This window comes from Vicugna pacos, unplaced genomic scaffold (genome assembly GCF_048564905.1).
Source record: "Vicugna pacos unplaced genomic scaffold, VicPac4 scaffold_195, whole genome shotgun sequence".
NCBI classification, from domain to species: Eukaryota; Metazoa; Chordata; class Mammalia; order Artiodactyla; family Camelidae; genus Vicugna; species Vicugna pacos.
This window is the reverse complement of record NW_027328874.1, coordinates 281,578-290,762: the sequence shown is the minus strand read 5'-3', so window position 1 is coordinate 290,762 and position 9,185 is coordinate 281,578. Positions and strand designations below refer to the sequence as shown.

The window sequence follows — 9,185 nt, the reverse complement described above, 5'->3', positions numbered from 1 at the left end:
TTGGTCCGGGAAGCTGTGTAAGTTCGAGATACTGCTGCTGCCCAAAGACCTGAGGTCACAGGTCAGTTTCCAGAACCTGAAAGGGCAGACAGTGGAAGATCTGCCTGTCATCAACTTACTGGTCAGGCTCCGAGGTACTTTCAGACTTGCCCAGTCCTGGTGAAGTCGACTTTAGGGGAGACACGAAGAGAAGCTGGCCGGTAAGCTGGCTGCACGGATTGAGGAGAGATGCGAACACATGGATGAGAGATGTTCTGCTACAATGGAGAATACTGGCGTGGAGACAGCTGTAGAGGATACCAGGCTCAAAAGACATTCATGAGACATATTGAAACTCACTGATACAGGCAGAAACATACGGAGTGCCAACGTGGACTTGAGGAAGTTCCTCAATTCTCTTCTCCAATAACGGGTCCAAGGTCCCTGACGTCTGAAGGAGAAGAAATGGCAGAGATGATCAAAACGCTCCTGTTCTTGGAAGAGGTCGTGAGAATCCACACGTCCCAAGGGGCATTCCCAAGCCATTCAGACCAAAATTCAACAAGCCCAGGTAAGCCTTTTCCCAGGTTTGGGCCTAGCTAGTGAGCACTTGCCCTTGCCTCCCCTCCACTCAGGCATCCATTTTGAAGGATCAGTACCTGAGCTGCAATGAAGCCATTACGAGAAGAGCAAGCCCCTCCTAGAATCAGAGTTCCTCCAGCTTCACTCTCTGTGAACAACAGTGAACACCTTCAAGGTCAAATAGTCTCGGCTGAAATAGATAAAATTGAATACTTAGCTCACACCTAGAAACGATGTCCTTCCGCTAGATTCAGCAAATGTTGTGTTTATGTCTTCCCTGGGGTGAAGGGAGTGTGGTAAGTGAGGGGAATCTTTGACTGAACATGAATCTGTATTAGGCTTCAGTTTTTCAAGACAGTGAAGGTAAATAGTACAAGTCAGAAAGTGAACTGAACTGTAAAAGTCGCCAATGACATTAAAGACACAGCTTATGTGGATCGTTTATCACTTGAGTCAAGCCCCCGGGGGCACTATATCATGGGGGTGCAGACTTGGATGCGTTAAATGGCTTTAAACTACAGGATCGGATGATTAAGCGTTCTCAACACTGATAGAAAAACACCTGGTTCTCAATAGACTAGCATAACTGCAGCAGGATTCTCCTAGCTGGAATGCCTCTAGGTGCTTTTGGATTCAAACCTAAATGTATATATTTGGTTTGTTTCCTCTTGTATTTTCCTAGAGAGGGATGTTACCCCTTGAAATGCCAACATTGGCCAGTAGGTGTCATTGGGATACAGGGCACCACATGCACAAGTGTATCCAAGGTTGGGGGTTATTCCATGTTTCCAAAAGTTATTTCATGGTTCCTGTTGGTTTCGGAGGCTTCAACCTTAAAGAGCTGACATGACCCCTTGAACAGTTTGGACTGCTAGTTTGCATTCTATCTGTCTAGCTTTTCCGTAGAGCTGACAAAATGTTACCAAAATTGACAAGTCTGGCTTCTAGGTCGATTTAGTGTGTTTCAAAAAATAACTCCATTTTCGTATAACTCCCAAAACATGTAAATGAGTTCTGTTAAACTTCTTAAAGACTGCAAATGGGATATCAACACAATGTCAAAATAGTTGTCTTCGGACAATCCCTCCCACCACGGCTGTATAGAAACAAAGAGCTAAGCAAATATCACATTTCTGTGAAATGTATCTGGATAGTTTTGATTCATCGATGCCCAGTTGGCAGAGAAGAAGTGCAACCTGCACTCAAACTCGCGCCCATGTACAGAGCAATGGAAACATCCACTCACCCAGCCCTTAGCATAGGACACTGGCCCAAGAGAGGTCTGTTACTCCCAAAGACAGGATGAGGCCTCAGGACACCTGGAAGCAGGAGAATGCAAAGCAGGGAATGGAAACCAGTGCAGGGTCGGACCCCTGGTGATGGAGCAACAAGGGTGAAACTCTGTTTAACTTGGACGCACACTCTCAAGCGGACAGGAGACATGGGTTTGAAGGTGATGTGCTGAGATTTACAAGAGTGCACAGCAGATGCTTGGCTGAGAGAACTCAAAGAAACCAGCGCAAAATATCCCCACAGTTAATTCTGAGACCAAGATCCCAGCTGCCAACTTTGAGGTAGCAGAGGCAATGGTCAGTGAGGCATAGAGCTACGGATGATGGCACACGCTGAGTCTCAGGGATCTGGAGTGCGTTGTGGGATGTGGTGGGTCGAATCAAGAGAGCAAACCGAACTGTGTACCAATAATAAATCAACCACACTGCTCGCGCGGTTGCGATTACCGATATGTCCCATGGCCACACCCAGTACATCTGCAGGACCAGGGACCAATTGGGAATTTTGCCAATAGAGCACGTGTGGGGCTGAATCAGAGATATCGTGCATCTGGTCTGAGGGATCCAGGGGGCCTTGAATTTGAAATCAGAATGAAAAGCCTTAGGATATGCTACATTCATAACCTGGGCTGGGATTATGGTTTGGTTTGAGTCACAGGATGCGCAACAACTCTGTGGTTGCCTTCGTGCACCCGTGCCACAAGGATGAGAGGACAAGGGAGAGTGGTCCAAGTCCACAGCGTGAGAAGAGGAAGCATTCCCTTCAGCACTATCTCCCAAAAGCGGATGCTACATTTTGGATGGCACCGGCACGGTACGGCACCTAGGACAACAAGGAAGGTCTGCGGGATCATTCCAGCAGGCCCTGATATGTGACATCCATAGATATGCTTCCACAGGTGTTTCTGTAGACAGAGAAGCTCTGGAAAGAACTCATTTCATTGGGACATTCCCGTGGCAATAAAAGGCAGAAGAGCACTCTCAGTTTGCTGTTTTGGAAACACTCCAAAATGACATAGAGAAGAATGCAGAGCTGAGAACTTTTAGAAGCTTCATTTCCACAAGAGGAAGTGTCCTGTGCACTTTCAGAAGTGTGAGATAAGGATAATCAAAATGAAGTTATGCTAATCGAAGTAGTATGGGTTGTTCATCACAACTAATGCAACACCAGCAATTGGAGATATACCAAACAACACACACAGGTACAGGTTATGGCATCAATGCCTAGGAGAAATTGTCCTCACAGAAATCCCATGGAATTGCGTAGAGACAAGAGTCTAAATTTTTCAATTAACAAAGCCCTAGAAGTCTACATTAGATACCTGATATTACCTGACCAGTAGAGATGAAGAAGAACAGTAAAAGAAACAGGAAGTACCATTTTCAGTTCCAAAGATATTGAAGGCGCAAAAGATAAGCTTTCAAACAACTAGTCTGCAAAACGCTATCCAGAACAAGTGTTGAAAATGAAGGTCAGGAAAACACTGAAGAACACCAGTGTCTCAGAATCACAAAAGGCAGAATACCAGAAAAGGGGAAGAGAAAGTCTCAACACGAGCCAGAAATATCAGGAAACTCAATGGTTGTGATAATATCAGGGCTAAAATTCAGTCCTTAGCAGACTAGATAATGCAGAGGGACGCGTGAATGACTGTGAAGACAGGGGAAGAGAAAAACCTCGGTCAGAAGCAGACATAGGAAAGCAAGTGCAAACAAATGAAAACATTGCAGTTGAACCCTGGGTTAAGACAGGGCATGAAAGAATAGAAATCATGAGTCCCAGATGGAAAAGCAAGAGATAAAGAAACAAAAAGTGTCTGAAAATTTATCTGTAGAAAAATCAGACTGAAACTTGCTGAAAGCCAAGAAAGAATCATCTATGCGAATTCAGGAATTACACAGCATCCGAAGGAGGTGGAATCCCAATAGACCTACCAGCAGCTGTATGATTCAAATCAACAAAGTTCACGAATATCCGAGTGATTTAAAATGCACCTGGAGGAAACAACATAGTCACAAGGAAACCTCCAGAGGGGTTTCAGCTGATATCTCGGCAGCAATATTGCAGGACAGGGAGGAGTGCCAGGACACAGACCATATCCTGAATGGCCAAATGCTGCCACCTAGGGTAGCCTATGCCACATGAACACCATTTCAAATAACGGCAGAGCTAGAGAATTCTACAGACCGGCAAATCTTAAAAGAATTCAGCAGTTCAAAAGTTTTTCTAAAAGAAAGGTTGAGAAAACTCCCCTGAATAGAAAAGCAGCAAGATGGAATGGAAAGAAGAAACCATTATTGGAAATGCAAGAAGAGCATGTGTGGCAGAGAAGAAAGAAGAAGAACTTAAGGAGGACATCAAAACCCTAAAGATGGGAGAGGGAAGCAGGAAATCATAGGTGATTGGAAGCACTCTCTTAAGTGAATCAGCTTATTTGACTCTGTTTGAAGCGAAAGGAGAGATGCATGGCCTGACGTGTTTGCAAAACAAGCGAGAAGAAGACCAACAAAGAATCAAACCAACAAACAAGCACCAAAATGGTATGGTTGGCTGACATATACAAAGGGAACCATGATTATTCAAAAGAAAATACTCAAGGTGAGGTCAAGGGTCATTCAGAACGCATCGACCCAGTATCGTGGCTTGCATGTACTCAGCACACTTGTATTCGGAAATCAGAAGCGTGCATTCATATTCGTAAATTTTGATTCATAAGAGCATATCGTGACCTAACACTAATGCCGATTTGGAATCAAATGGATTCCTAGTCCGTGATGTAGACTTGTATGTCTTCCAACAGGATGAAGGAATGCCATATTCTAGGCTACGTAGAGAAGAAATGTAAGAAGCCTATAACAAAGGCAAGTAGCTCTGCCAAAGTGTACTAAGTGCAAAAGAGACCGACAGCAAAGTGCACATTGGGGTTGGTTTCATTTCTTGGAATTTCAGCCCCCATGAATCCAATGGATCCATGTCCTGAGAGTGTGGGTGTTTCAGCAGAAATCAGGCGACGCATATGTATTCCGGGTGTACGGATATTATAGGAACATAAGTCTCCTTTAGTGGGTCCCTGTGTACTGTGAACTGTTAGAAAGTTTAAAGACGTGTGAAACCATCAACTGAAAAGGGACACACTTCCCTCCATTGGTACGGTGCATAGAGCTCTGAACAAAAGGAAAGAGGGAAGAAGAAAGGCCCATGGGACGCTAGTGGGTAGAATCACATTTACCTTAGGAACCTCTCGTCGGATGCAGCCCCTCCCCCAACACTGACAAGATGCAGCAGCCATTGGGGATGGCAGTTAGCGGTTGGATTCCAGGTGGAATGTTGGTGTGTACCACGAGGCTTGTTGTGGCTGTTGGATCCTAGGTAACCGGGCAGAGTTCTGTGGGTGGATCAGTGTGATGGAGGGGCTGCCGCCCTCTGTGGAGCTTGGCTTAGGTCTTTGGTCCGGGAAGCTGTGTAAGTTCGAGATACTGCTGCTGCCCAAAGACCTGAGGTCACAGGTCAGTTTCCAGAACCTGAAAGGGCAGACAGTGGAAGATCTGCCTGTCATCAGCTTACTGGTCAGGCTCCGAGGTACTTTCAGACTTGCCCAGTCCTGGTGAAGTCGACTTTAGGGGAGACACGAAGAGAAGCTGGCCGGTAAGCTGGCTGCACGGATTGAGGAGAGATGCGAACACATGGATGAGAGATGTTCTGCTACAATGGAGAATACTGGCGTGGAGACAGCTGTAGAGGATACCAGGCTCAAAAGACATTCATGAGACATATTGAAACTCACTGATACAGGCAGAAACATACGGAGTGCCAACGTGGACTTGAGGAAGTTCCTCAATTCTCTTCTCCAATAACGGGTCCAAGGTCCCTGACGTCTGAAGGAGAAGAAATGGCAGAGATGATCAAAACGCTCCTGTTCTTGGAAGAGGTCGTGAGAATCCACACGTCCCAAGGGGCATTCCCAAGCCATTCAGACCAAAATTCAACAAGCCCAGGTAAGCCTTTTCCCAGGTTTGGGCCTAGCTAGTGAGCACTTGCCCTTGCCTCCCCTCCACTCAGGCATCCATTTTGAAGGATCAGTACCTGAGCTGCAATGAAGCCATTACGAGAAGAGCAAGCCCCTCCTAGAATCAGAGTTCCTCCAGCTTCACTCTCTGTGAACAACAGTGAACACCTTCAAGGTCAAATAGTCTCGGCTGAAATAGATAAAATTGAATACTTAGCTCACACCTAGAAACGATGTCCTTCCGCTAGATTCAGCAAATGTTGTGTTTATGTCTTCCCTGGGGTGAAGGGAGTGTGGTAAGTGAGGGGAATCTTTGACTGAACATGAATCTGTATTAGGCTTCAGTTTTTCAAGACAGTGAAGGTAAATAGTACAAGTCAGAAAGTGAACTGAACTGTAAAAGTCGCCAATGACATTAAAGACACAGCTTATGTGGATCGTCTATCACTTGAGTCAAGCCCCCGGGGGCACTATATCATGGGGGTGCAGACTTGGTTGCGTTAAATGGCTTTAAACTACAGGATCGGATGATTAAGCGTTCTCAACACTGATAGAAAAACACCTGGTTCTCAATAGACTAGCATAACTGCAGCAGGATTCTCCTAGCTAGAATGCCTCTAGGTGCTTTTGGATTCAAACCTAAATGTATATATTTGGTTTGTTTCCTCTTGTATTTTCCTAGAGAGGGATGTTACCCCTTGAAATGCCAACATTGGCCAGTAGGTGTCATTGGGATACAGGGCACCACATGCACAAGTGTATCCAAGGTTGGGGTTTATTCCATGTTTCCAAAAGTTATTTCATGGTTCCTGTTGGTTTCGGAGGCTTCAACCTTAAAGAGCTGACATGACCCCTTGAACAGTTTGGACTGCTAGTTTGCATTCTATCTGTCTAGCTTTTCCGTAGAGCTGACAAAATGTTACCAAAATTGACAAGTCTGGCTTCTAGGTCGATTTAGTGTGTTTCAAAAAATAACTCCATTTTCGTATAACTCCCAAAACATGTAAATGAGTTCTGTTAAACTTCTTAAAGACTGCAAATGGGATATCAACACAATGTCAAAATAGTTGTCTTCGGACAATCCCTCCCACCACGGCTGTATAGAAACAAAGAGCTAAGCAAATATCACATTTCTGTGAAATGTATCTGGATAGTGTTGATTCATCGATGCCCAGTTGGCAGAGAAGAAGTGCAACCTGCACTCACTCGCTCCCATGTACAGAGCAATGGAAACATCCACTCACCCAGCCCTTAGCATAGGACACTGGCCGAAGAGAGGTCTGTTACTCCCAAAGACAGGATGAGGCCTCAGGACACCTGGAAGCAGGAGAAGGCAAAGCAGGGAATGGAAACCAGTGCAGGGTCGGACCCCTGGTGATGGAGCAACAAGGGTGAAACTCTGTTTAACTTGGACGCACACTCTCAAGCGGACAGGAGACATGGGTTTGAAGGTGATGTGCTGAGATTTACAAGAGTGCACAGCAGATGCTTGGCTGAGAGAACTCAAAGAAACCAGCGCAAAATATCCCCACAGTTAATTCTGAGACCAAGATCCCAGCTGCCAACTTTGAGGTAGCAGAGGCAATGGTCAGTGAGGCATAGAGCTACGGATGATGGCACACGCTGAGTCTCAGGGATCTGGAGTGCGTTGTGGGATGTGGTGGGTCGAATCAAGAGAGCAAACCGAACTGTGTACCAATAATAAATCAACCACACTGGTCGCGCGGTTGCGATTACCGATATGTCCCATGGCCACACCCAGTACATCTGCAGGACCAGGGACCAATTGGGCATTTTGCCAATAGAGCACGTGTGGGGCTGAATCAGAGATATCGTGCATCTGGTCTGAGGGATCCAGGGGGCCTTGAATTTGAAATCAGAATGAAAAGCCTTAGGATATGCTACATTCATAACCTGGGCTGGGATTATGGTTTGGTTTGAGTCACAGGATGCGCAACAACTCTGTGGTTGCCTTCGTGCACCCGTGCGACAAGGATGAGAGGACAAGGGAGAGTGGTCCAAGTCCACAGCGTGAGAAGAGGAAGCATTCCCTTCAGCACTATCTCCCAAAAGCGGATGCTACATTTTGGATGGCACCGGCACGGTACGGCACCTAGGACAACAAGGAAGGTCTGCGGGATCATTCCAGCAGGCCCTGATATGTGACATCCATAGATATGCTTCCACAGGTGTTTCTGTAGACAGAGAAGCTCTGGAAAGAACTGATTTCATTGGGACATTCCCGTGGCAATAAAAAGCAGAAGAGCACTCTCAGTTTGCTGTTTTGGAAACACTCCAAAATGACATAGAGAAGAATGCAGAGCTGAGAACTTTTAGAAGCTTCATTTCCACAAGAGGAAGTGTCCTGTGCACTTTCAGAAGTGTGAGATAAGTATAATCAAAATGAAGTTATGCTAATCGAAGTAGAATGGGTTGTTCATCACAACTAATGCAACACCAGCAATTGGAGATATACCAAACAACACACACAGGTACAGGTTATGGCATCAATGCCTAGGAGAAATTGTCCTCACAGAAATCCCATGGAATTGCGTAGAGACAAGAGTCTAAATTTTTCAATTAACAAAGCCCTAGAAGTCTACATTAGATACCTGATATTACCTGACCAGTAGAGATGAAGAAGAACAGTAAAAGAAACAGGAAGTACCATTTTCAGTTCCAAAGATATTGAAGGCGCAAAAGATAAGCTTTCAAACAACTAGTCTGCAAAACGCTATCCAGAACAAGTGTTGAAAATGAAGGTCAGGAAAACACTGAAGAACACCAGTGTCTCAGAATCACAAAAGGCAGAATACCAGAAAAGGGGAAGAGAAAGTCTCAACACGAGCCAGAAATATCAGGAAACTCAATGGTTGTGATAATATCAGGGCTAAAATTCAGTCCTTAGCAGACTAGATAATGCAGAGGGACGCGTGAATGACTGTGAAGACAGGGGAAGAGAAAAACCTCGGTCAGAAGCAGACATAGGAAAGCAAGTGCAAACAAATGAAAACATTGCAGTTGAACCCTGGGTTAAGACAGGGCATGAAAGAATAGAAATCATGAGTCCCAGATGGAAAAGCAAGAGATAAAGAAACAAAAAGTGTCTGAAAATTTATCTGTAGAAAAATCAGACTGAAACTTGCTGAAAGCCAAGAAAGAATCATCTATGCGAATTCAGGAATTACACAGCATCCGAAGGAGGTGGAATCCCAATAGACCTACCAGCAGCTGTATGATTCAAATCAACAAAGTTCACGAATATCCGAGTGATTTAAAATGCACCTGGAGGAAACAACATAGTCACAAGGAAACCTCCAGAGGG

General features: G+C 45.2%; 1 long non-coding RNA gene across 1 annotated transcript; it reads right to left on the bottom strand.

The window, feature by feature from the left end:
- Window positions 1–879, bottom strand: LOC140695303 (uncharacterized). The gene is made up of 3 exons (XR_012071008.1): window positions 639–879; window positions 340–430; window positions 1–209 (listed from the first exon to the last, which is right to left on the bottom strand). It is a non-coding gene; the product is annotated as an uncharacterized lncRNA (long non-coding RNA).
- Window positions 880–9,185: the final 8,306 nt, after the last annotated feature.